This window comes from Ceratotherium simum, chromosome X (assembly GCF_057802395.1).
Source record: "Ceratotherium simum simum isolate JZ-2026a chromosome X, ASM5780239v1, whole genome shotgun sequence".
In the NCBI taxonomy this organism is placed as follows: domain Eukaryota; kingdom Metazoa; phylum Chordata; class Mammalia; order Perissodactyla; family Rhinocerotidae; genus Ceratotherium; species Ceratotherium simum.
The window spans coordinates 21,532,791-21,543,893 of NC_141940.1; the positions used below are offsets into that span (position 1 = coordinate 21,532,791).

The 11,103-nt window shown below is 51.3% G+C and overlaps 1 protein-coding gene across 5 annotated transcripts in view; it reads right to left on the reverse strand.

Moving 5' to 3' along the window:
- BCORL1 (BCL6 corepressor like 1) overlaps window positions 1-10,892 on the reverse strand; it is a 60,932-nt gene extending 50,040 nt beyond the window's left edge. Inside the window, exons 1-2 of one of the 5 annotated variants that reach the window (XM_014792798.2) lie at window positions 10,575-10,892; window positions 10,150-10,229 (exon numbers count right to left, since the gene is read on the reverse strand). The gene's annotated coding sequence lies outside the window, so the exon portion shown is untranslated. The other 4 variants (XM_087426778.1, XM_014792796.2, XM_004437296.3 and 1 more) reach the window with 4 other exon arrangements.
- Between the last annotated feature and the right edge of the window lie 211 nt (window positions 10,893-11,103).

An 11,103-nucleotide genomic window follows, 5' to 3' on the forward strand; every position in this document is an offset into this window, starting at 1 on the left:
TTCTAATATTCTCCTCAGGTTCTTCCCTCAATATCTATATTTCCTCCTCTTTCCCTCCCATTAGCCAAATATAATTCCCTGAAACTCGAGTTCCCTTATACATGCCCCAATCACTTTACTTTGCTTCCCTTCATGCAAAACAGCTTCCTCTCCCACCACACACAAACACACACACACAAAATCAACTGGAAATAATCTGCTGGGCAATTGAAAGGAGGAAGGGGCCCTTTGCACTGTTCATCCCAACCTTCTGCCTGACTAAATCTATTCTAGCACTTTCTAGTTTCCTTGGGTTTTTTTTCTATCCAAATATTTCCACTGGTTCTAACCCCAAGGGATCAGTTTTATAAGGGACGTTGCATCCTGTTCCCAGATACATTAATTCTGGTATTTACCAAGAAGGCTAAGTAGTTGCCTGCACACAGCTCTAGCATGGACACCTTCATAGACTCCTTGGGTACCTCCATGTTTAAACCCTTGCCTATAAACATTTATGAGACTGGATACAAAGGAATGTTAACTATCTGCTAAAAACATGAGAGCTTACTCACTCAAATGAATGTAGTTACCTCCAAAGTAGTCACCTTGGGAGGCTAGCCATTCATCTCAATGGAGTGGCCAGGGCTTGCGATCTCCCTGGAGCTCTTCAGTGAGCATTACCATCCAATCTCCTCACTAGTGCTGAATCCCCATCCATTCAGAGCCAATTTGATGTTTAAAAACTGCCCAAATCCATGCAGAATCAGCTAATCACACAGCAGCAACACCCTTGAAGAGTGACAGACTCTAGTAGCCACAACCTAAACTTGGCAGGAAAACCTGGAGAGCATTTTCAGCCCCCATTTCTCAGACATCTCACTATGTCCATTTACTATGTCATCCGCAAAATGGGAATAAACTAGTCCCTGCTTAAAATTGAGAATAACATGAAAGCACTTGAAAGGACCAAAGGTAATCGATTCCACCAATGAAGTAGGCAAAAGCAAAAGTTTTCATCTCTCGCTGACATTTCATGCCACCAGATCGTTTTAGCTTTTCTAACCACTGCCATGATACTTTCTTCCTATTATTCAAATAGTACTCACTTCCATTTCCTGCTGTAAGGAAATTTTACTCCATTTAAGGAAAACACATTATCATAGCTTTATACTAGACCTAAGATCTATCTACAAGATTTTGTATAACTTCTAGGTGTCACATATATCTAGAAAACCTAAGCGACCATCATGAAATTAATCAGTCCTTTTCGAAATACAAAGCCACCTCAAAATGTCACCCTAAGTAACTAGGGTCATCTTTTGAGCACTTCTCACTTCTACTAGATCAAAAATAAGAGTTGGCTGTCCTCAGTCTCAGTCTTCAGCAGGACCATGTGAATATTTCGTGTCTTTCACACTCCAAAATTGAATCATTGTAATCTGAGACTTGAATCCCTTTTGTGATGCTTCTGTGTCCTCCCTGCCATGGAATGTGACAGTGGCCCTCAGGTGTCTCCATTTCTACATTCATGATATGGAATTTTTCATATAAAGAGGATTCCTCCTCACTAAACTTTGGCCTTTTTTTCTTTTTCTTTTTTTTTTTTTTTGTGAGGAAGATCAGCCCTGAGCTAACATCCATGCCAATCCTCCTCTTTATGCTGAGGAAGACTGGCCCTGAGCTAACATCTGTGCCCATCTTCCTCCATGTTATATGGGATGCCACCACAGCATGGCCTGAGAAGCGGTGCGTCAGTGTGCGCCCAGGATCTGAACCCTGGGCTGCCAGCAGTGGAGTGCACGCACTTAACCGCTATGCCATGGGGCCGGCCCCGGCCTTTTTTTCTTTAAAGTCTCCTGGACCTCTTACACAAATATTTGGAGAGGCCATTATCAAGCTATTTTTTGTATTCTCTCACCCCAGACTATGGGTTCAACTCATTTTATATATATTGCTCATTCAAAGGTATATATATGTGTATATACACATACACACACATATATATACTATTAGCTCCCAGAATTTCAAACTCTCAGTCTTGTCTCAACCTGCTACCAGTCTATAGATTCCTCAAGGCTAGAAAGAATATTTTGTGGGACACTTCCAATAGTGTCTAGCATGACACTAGGCACACAATACACACACAATAAATACTTAATAAACTATTGGGAAAAACTGAAATATTTTCTCTGCCACACGGAAACCAAGAATCTCGTGTAAAAAGCATTGGGTCTATGGATCCCTTTTACTTCCTTGCTCTCTCATAAACTTTCTCGTCTTTCTTTTCCTTACTTCCATGATAAAGACAATCACAGAAATAAATTTAAAATGGACCAGGGCAAAACGATAAAATCAACTTCCAATTATCTGAGTGTGGATTAGCCACAGATAATTTTTAAACCTAGCTGACTTATGGACTGCCTTCTGCCACTTAAAGTAGATGTGTGTTCAGGGAACAACTCATTTTAATATTTGCCTAAGCAGAATATAAATAGGAGGGTAAATCTGCTGGGGAGGGGGGCAGGTAGAGAATAATAATGCATTTCCAAAGTCAAACAGAAATTATTAATTTGTTAACTGATCTACTGTGTTAAATTGGCCTGCTATGACTCTCTCCTTATATTGGCACAGCTGATTGCTGGCACCAAAGTCCACTCCGGCTGCCGAGAGGGACTCTATTTTACAGCCCATCGTTTTTCTCTGCTCAGAAGTTTATTTTGGGGATACCTGAGCTATTTGAGATGTTATTCTCTCCCATCCAATCACTGATGAAAATCCTTATCATAGAACCATACCAGACTTGGGCTCTATCTACCACCTTTTGTAGAAATTCCAGATGTCAGAGACAGCTGGAAAGCCCGACCAGTCATAATTAAACACAGCAGCTCTTTGCAGAAAGCAATGTTTTTTTAAAATGTCACCCTAGTAAACTAGGCTTGGGTCGTTTTTTAAGCATGGCCCAAAATGTCCCCTGAAGTTTCAACTGGATATACACTCTTTGAGTTCCTGCCCCGAAATATTGAGCAGTGTTACAGCACAGCTGTTAAAGAAGCTGCTACTTCCACCTCAAAGGTGGATGCAATAATACAGTGATGAGCCAAGCTTTCTTCCTACCACGCTGTAAATGCTAAATATGTACTAATACAACAGGGATATGGAGAAAGAGCACAGAGAATCAAGACATAAGGGGAGTGCTCAGTGGCTACTGATGGTTTTCATTCTGCTACCATGTTTACCATAGTGTGATATAAAAAGTAACATCATAGGATACAATTGAATAAGAAAAACTAGATTGTAATAATAGATGCCATTTATTGGGTACCTGCTATGGACCTGCTGCTGTATATACATCATCTCGTGTAATCCTCATAGCCCTGTGAGATTCAGGTGATCTTCTCCTTTTTATAGATGAGAGAACTGAGGCTCAAGAAAGTTATGTGACTTGCTTCCTGCCACATGGGTAGGAAGTAAAAGAGCGAGGACTCTAACCTAAGGCTATATGATGTCTACAAAGCCCTCCAGGTAATTCTGATGCATGCTGAAGTTGAGAACCACTGCTCGATACTAACCTGTGCATGGTACAATCAAGTTAAACTGAGAAAAGCCTCGTCATAATAAGATACCTAATCACCTCACAGATCCAGGTACAGAGTGCAGTGACTCATCCCAGGGATGAGAGTCACGTACAGTGCACTTCTCTACAGAACTTGGAGAAATGAAAATCTGCTTGTTCTCCTTGTCCCCGGACACCAGCATTATAACAAAACTCAACTGTACCCTTAAATGGCACTAACACTAAGATTTCTAGGCATACCTTAGCAATGAGGTAACCAAATTTTGTTTCTTAGCAGACAGTCGGTAAAGAAGACAGAAACACAAAGCTTTTCCTGCCCCTCAGTATTCTCAAATCTTCACGGACGCTTAGCTTAAGGTCTTCTTAAAATCCAGATGAAGACATTCCCTGCCTCACATACTCTCATGAATAAAGCTTAAAATTACCACATTTTACAAATAATAAATCATCTCTCTTCAAATTCATCACAATTCATTGACCAGGGAAAATATGACCTTGACATGCAGCCTGCTGCCACTTTTTAAACAATTATCTATTTTTTTAATGTTTTATGGGGAAAGTGTAGTTTCTGCTTAAAAATAAAAAAAAGAGGGAAACAGAACAGCATATTTGAGTTATGGGGACAGAAACAGAGTTAAATTTTACTCTTGACCAGATTTCAACTTCAGTTCACCAAAGAAAGTTTTCATCATACAAGACTGCTTTTAAGTTATAAACAGTGGGAAAGTGTATGATTTAGAAAGAGAACAGTTTCTACATTATTTTAAGGATGACCATTCAAAAACTGGCATCAATAAAGCCTAGTTCGTATGTGAGATTATATAAAATCCCGTACTAGCATTCTAGTGGCCGAAAGGTACATTACCTCTTATTACCTCCCTCTATGGCCATCCTGACGCTAAATCTCCTGGCAAGCATAGACTCACACCTACCTGGAACTTCAGCATTAGAAATGTCCTTTCTTTTTGAAAACTCAAAGGCCTAGGGTCTTCTTTTCCCCTTACGTAATCATCAGTGGCTTCTCCCCTTTCTTGTCTATTTCATCCCAACAATTCCCACTTTCCCCAACGTTCTCTCTGTTCCACTCTAGTGTTAACTTTCCCACCCAACTCAACCACAAACTCCTCCTCTCTCAATCCCAGATGCTGATTGTTGCCGGAAAACAGCTCTCTAGCCCTTGTGGCCGTTCTATTCCATCTCAAACTTAGTTCAGCCTAGAATCAATGAGCCACTCCAGACGTCCAACTCCTGATTAGCACCTCTCCTCCATGCCCCCACCCCACCCTCCAATTCTGGCCCAAGGCTCTCAGGCCACTGCTCTTTATCCTGTTCACTCTGGAATTTCCATCATTCACCTCCCTATATCTAGGATTCCTCCCACCTACAGACTGGAAAAACTGGTGTATTCCCACTTTCTCCTTCTTCCAAGGCCATTCTATTTAGGACTGTGAATTCCTTCCCCCACTCAGTATCCTCACTTTAGTCTAGATTTTCTAATTATTGCTTAGACATGTAAGCCCTGGATCCCAGCTAACCTCTGCTTCCTGGGCCCTCCCAGGGCAGCGGCTATCAAAGGCAAGTTTTTACCTTCCCCACACCAACTCCAGATGACATCTGAGTAAACGGCTTCCTCCTCTGGCTCGTGATTCCACCCTCTTTCTCTCACGTTCTGCATTTTTTAGCCCGTATACTATCTCTAAGTTCTCTATTTCCTTATGTGTAAATATGCTTATATTTCTTCCTAAATGCCAGTTTCTCCCAACACTATTTTTACCCAAGATCCTCCTTCTCTCTTGCCCCAACCTTAGTGATTCTAGCATGAAAGTGTAAAGAGTCTTAAAGGTTCTTCAAACTTCACTCTGGAAAACATTATCCTGGAGATTTCAAGGCTCCACTTTTTCCTCTGTTGACCCTAACATGGGACCAGTGATGTTCACCTTTCTTCCCCCTTCACTTCCCAACCAACCCTCTTCCTGACTTCTCTTTTCGCCTTTCTTCCTTTTAGAATTTAAGTCCTTTTCCCCCATAATTTTGTTCCCCTAAAACAAGCCCCTCTCTAAAGCCCATAATCCAGACTCACCACGTCGTGAGATCCTCTGCCACCTGTACTAAACATTTTTTTTTCCTATGTAGTTAACTGGAGCATGAATAAAGCAGAGACCCCTCGAGGAAACCCCTTTGCTTCCCAAGAAAGTCTACAGCCACTGAGAAAGAAAGAGATCCTCCCTCCCTCCCTACTCTCTCCTGATAAATCAAAACAGCTGGATCTACTAGTGCCCTTGGTGCAGCCACCATTTCTTCTGGAACTACCCTCCACTCTGTCCAATCCAGATTCTGTCAGCAGAGCTTGCCAGCAACTTAGCTTCCCTCTGCCATATCCCAACGATTTGCCATCTTTTCCTTACAGCCTATTCCAAGAACTGGTCCTGCTTAACCCAGACATCAGAGTTCCCTCTCCTTCCTTCATCAATGACTTCTCAGAGCCAGAACGGAAAGAAACCTACCTACCCTTGCTGCAAAGCTGGTAACAGGGTCAGCCCTCTTAAAATCAATTTGAATAAGACTCTGTGCCCCATGGCCTGTGCCTTTCTCCCCCACATCCACTCCAAGGGCAGCCGCCTCAGTTGCCTTATCAGAAGATGAGTCTGCCTGTCAACATCCACATGGCATAGTCAAACCGCCATGTCCCCATGTCCGTCCTAAACTCTATCAACCTTCAGATTCTCTTGAGTCACCAAGCCCCCTGCTCCTCCTAGCTCCCCCAGTCTTTCCTAGTAACTTTGCTTCTCGATCAAAATTTTACAGGTTCCTCCCCCAACCTTTTGCTTCTATTTGGAGCCTCTGGATGATTCTTGGAATTAGGTAGCCCCAATTTAATCCCCAATGGAATCCTCCAAATTTCTTTCCTACATACTGTCCTCTTCAGTACCGCAAGGTGACATCACCATCCAATTTGAGTACCCCTAAACTCTGCTCCATTGTGCTGCCTACCGTCTCCTCCAAAATAAGCTCCCTCTATCCCAACATTCAAGGAGAAGACAAGTAAACAGAGAACTAGATGACCTTTAAAGTCCCTTCCAACCTTGGAATTTTATTATCAACCTAATTCACTTGCAACCCCAAATACATCCCTCCGTTCATTTCCCCAAGAAGCGTTTCAGCAGCGTGACTTGGAGAAATAGCTTTCTAAGTTGAAAGAACCATGGTGCTAACCAAGGTAGCTAACCTACAACTGCACCCTCAGAAGTCTCGCCAAAAATTTTTCCAGTTGTACTCCACCTCTGTGCCACGGGGAGGACCTCCAAACTGCCCTGAGAGTATTCAGCTGTCGCACGAAGTTACCGGGCCCCCTTCCCACACTCGCGTAAAGAGCCCCTAAACCTTGGGCTAGACGCATGCCCCCCAAGGGACGCCTGTCCTTACCGTCTACTCTAGGAGACACCAAGAATGAATAAGTATCACCACATCGACAGCTTTGTACAACCAACATTGAAAATTTCAAAACAATAAAACAAAAACATAGTGCTTCCACTGGGGGAAGGGGGAGGTGCTGGCGGAATAGAAGGGCACCCCCACCGGCCTGTGCTGTTGGCCTCCCGGGTTTGCAGTGTGCTTCCCTCCCGCCTTTCCCCTCGACCACATCTTTCCCTACAACAGTCTCCCGCACCTCCATAACGCGAAATCCCCAGCCGAGGTGCGGCCGGCTCCTCCCAGCCTTGCCCAGGACGTCCCTCTGGCCCAGCCTTCCTCTCGGCGGGACCCCGGCGAGGAGAGCCCCCTCCACCGTCCAGTTCACCCCCCTCTCCCTTCTTGGGCCTCTGGGCGCCCCTGCAGGGCTCTGTCCCGAAGCAGAACCTCGAGGAGCCAAGCCCACGAGGCCCGTCGCGGGACCCACCCCCCCCCTTCCTTCTCCCAGCACCTCGTCCTCCATGCACCCGGCCCCCGGGGCTCTTCGTCGTCGTCGTCCCGGCATGTACCGCCCCCCGTCGGGGGCTCCACCCCCCGCCTGCCCCCGCCCCCAGGACGGCCCCCTCCCCACCGCGCGCCGCCTGCGCCCTCTGCCCCGGCACGGGACTCCCTTTGGCCTCCGTTCCCCGCCCAGAAGCGGCGGCGGCGGCGGCGGCAGCAACGGCTGCGGCGGCCCCAGCAGGAGCAGCAGCGGCAGCGGCGGCGGTGGCGGCGGCAGCAGCGCCGCCCCGGCCCCGCCCCGCCGCCCGCCGGAGCCCCACGCCCCGCCCGCCCGCCCCGCGGCCGGACTGCTCCCCCCGAAGCCCACCACGAAGCCCCCCTACTCCCCAGCCGTGATCCGCTCGAATCCAGCTCCGCTGGGCCTGCTGTCCGTTCCTCACGCCCCTTAGGACCCGGGGTGGGGGAGCCCTGGGGTTCGCGGCCATCCCTCTCCCTCCTTCTCCAAGGGCTGGGGGATTGCCCCCAATCCCGAAACCCGGCCTCGTAACTGGAGCCTCCCTCCTTCCAGTCCTCGGCTTCGCTCTCAGACCCCTTGCCTCCAGGCCTGGCGCGAAGCGGGTGGAGAGCTTGCACGCCGGATCAACCCCCGGCTTGCCGGGGCTAGTATGAATTGCCCCCGATCTCATCCTCCTTCAATTTAAGCCCCCTCCCGGCCGTGCCCGGCCCGGCGACCCCCGCCCCTAGAGCGAGGGCAGCGGAGCCAGGGTGCTCCGAAGTCATCCCCCGCCTTTTTTCCAGGGACTCGGATAATTGCCCCTGCCCCCAACACAGCACTCCCACTCCCGAACCCAGGCCCCGCCGCCACCTAGGGGTACCCCTTACCCTACGGTTCCTGCACCCCGACACCGGGGAGAAAGCCGCCCTGAAGAGCACCCGTCGCACCTCCCCTCTGAGGTTGGAGGGTATTTTCTCCCAGTCTCTTCAAGACTTCATCACGGACAGCCCCCCCCCCCCCAAAAAAAACAAGCCCTTTCTCGCCCTGCCCTGCTGGCCAGCCTCCCTTCGGATCGTCGGATCCTTGGATCAGGGGGTTGGGGTCAGGTAGTTAACAAGACCGTAGCCTCCACCTCCCTTTCTGAGAAGTGGGGTAATTCCAATGGTCCCCCCGCCCAGGATCAACCCGACCCCCGTTTCCATGGAGACCCCCGCCCAGCCAGGAAGAAGAGTCTCGCATCGTGGCGAACAAGTCTCACCTGGCTAAGGGAGAAGGGGGTGAAGAGGGGGTAGGGCAGGGCAAGGATGGGGTACGAAGGTGGGAAGTGGAGGGGAGCTGTCCCGAAGGGAGGGGCGAGGACAGAGCGAGCTCCAGGGAGCGCTACGTCCGGGGACACGAAGAGGACGGCGCCCCCGGGGGGCAAGCAGCACGGCTGCGGGGCGAAGAAGGGACAGCGTTGGGGAAAGGTTTAAGATAGAAAGAAGCGGGTGGGGGATACGAGAAAGCCGGGGAGTCAAAAGGGGTGGAGGGGTTGGGGGAGAGAAAAAAAAGACGCACCTGTTCCCGGGTCGGCTCCGCGGGGAGGTTCAGGCCGCCACCCGGGCTCCCTCTTACCCCTCCTGAGCCGCCACCCGCCTAATACTGCTCCGATCTGATGCCCCCCTCCGCCCCTTATCGCCACCGACCTCCTTCTCCTCTCTCGGCGGCGGCGGCGGTCGGACTCTAGGAACTGAGAGGAAGAAGGGAGGGCTCGGCAAAGCGGAGGAGAGACAGAGCCACACACTGGCAGCAGCCGCGGCGAGCGAAAGAGTGAGGGGGAGAGCGGTGTGTGTGTGTGTCTGTGTGTGCGAGCGAAGCCTGGTGGAGTGGGTGCCGGTCGCAGGGCTCGACGGGAAGTGGAGTCCGGCCGGGTCCGCGGGCGGCGCCAGCCCCCGCTCCGTGGGACTACAACTCCCAGAATGCCGCCTGCCCGGGGGGGAGGAATGGGGAGGAGGAGGCGAAGGGAGGGAGGGAGCGAGAGGGAGGGACGAAAGCAGGGAGCAAGCGGCGGCGAAGGGGGCAGAGCCAAGCAGCCCCGGTGACACTGGGAGGGGAGGGGAGGAGGGGATCGCTGCGAGGACCGAGCGGATTCCGGAGAGGGAGGCAGCGTTGGCTGCAGCAAGCCAGGCAAAAAGCTAGACTCCCAGGAGAGGCGGAGGCGCTCAATCCGAGGGACTGCAAGAGCCCCACGCCCCCCCCCCCCCGATCGACGCCCCTCGAAGGGGGAGGTTGAGGAAGGGAAAAAGATTAGTGCGCCACGGCCAGGGGTTTCTCTCTCTTTCTTCCAACGCTCTCCACCTTATGCCCCAACCTGACTTTCTCAGGCCACTGGTGCCCGATCTAGTGTGCAAACCCGGAGACCCCAGATCTTCCCTGCTGGGCAGCACAGAGCAGACGCATTCAGTCCCCCTCTCCCAGGGGCCTGAGGGAGGCTCCTCTTGCTAGCAGGGCGTGACTCCCCCCTTCTTCCCGCCCCCCCCACCCGTCGTCGCCACCCCCCCATCTCCCTCCCCGGAACCCCTCCCCTGAAGCCGGGGCTCGTGTCTCCCTCCCCGCCAAGAAACGGAGTCCCTCCGGGGTCGACTACCCAGCCCCCTCCTTTATACAAGGCCCCTTCCCACCAGTATCCCCTTCTTAGCTTTGCCCCCCTCACCGAAGTAATAATGGGGGCGACCTGAGTTGGACTGGTGGCTACTTTCCCTCCGAGACTAGCCGTCCTTGGCCACGCCGACCCTGTGTAGAGATAGAGAAGCACATTAATACTCCCGTTCTCCCCCTCCAAGTTCGGATCCCCGTGGAAATGGCTCACAAGGAAAGAGGGGTTGGTAGTGGAAGTGAGCTGGGGGTGAATCCCAATTCTCAAACCTCATCCCAGGTGTGGAAATCCAGGGATTCGTCCCTTTCCTTAAAAGCCATCAAATCGCTTGGGGGGGGCGTTAGTGGGGGGTAGATTATCTAAACCCCAATGTCCACGCGACTCGAAGCGACGCTCCATGTAGGAATAAGATACGAACTAGGCTGCCGCCGCGGGAGAGAAAGTATACCCCCCTCCGCCGTCGTCCACCCCCAAACACATACCCCTAGGTGAGTCAGATGGTCGAGGAAGCGGGGTAGGCGGTGGGAGATCTGCAGAGTGAAAGGGTTTGGCGGGGAGGGTCCGAGGCCCCCTGAGAGCAGAATCCAGATGCTAAGAGGTGGGTGGGGGGTGCGGCATAATTGCAGACGGTGTCTTTCTTCGCTTTTCCCGGAATCGCCGCCGAACACCGTCTAACACTCGTAGTTGCTTACCAGTCCGTCCCCTAGCCCCATTTGTGCGCGTGAGGCGGCCGGAGCCCGGGAAGCCTGGGCACAAACTCCGCGGAAGCTGGCCTTCGCCTCCGCCGCGCTGCCGCGGGCCTCCCTCCCTCCGCTGGCGGCCCCGCGGATCTACCTTCGCCCCGGCCGAGGCCAGACCCCGCTCGCAACTCCACGCCCCTACTCCACCCCCGGCTCCCCCTCCCCTCGCCCTCTCCCCGCTGGTCCGGCCCAGCCCCTAGCGCCGCCCCGCCCTACCGCTCGGTCCCGAGCCCAGCAAGTGCCCCGAACTCGCCCCCCGCCCCCACGCCCA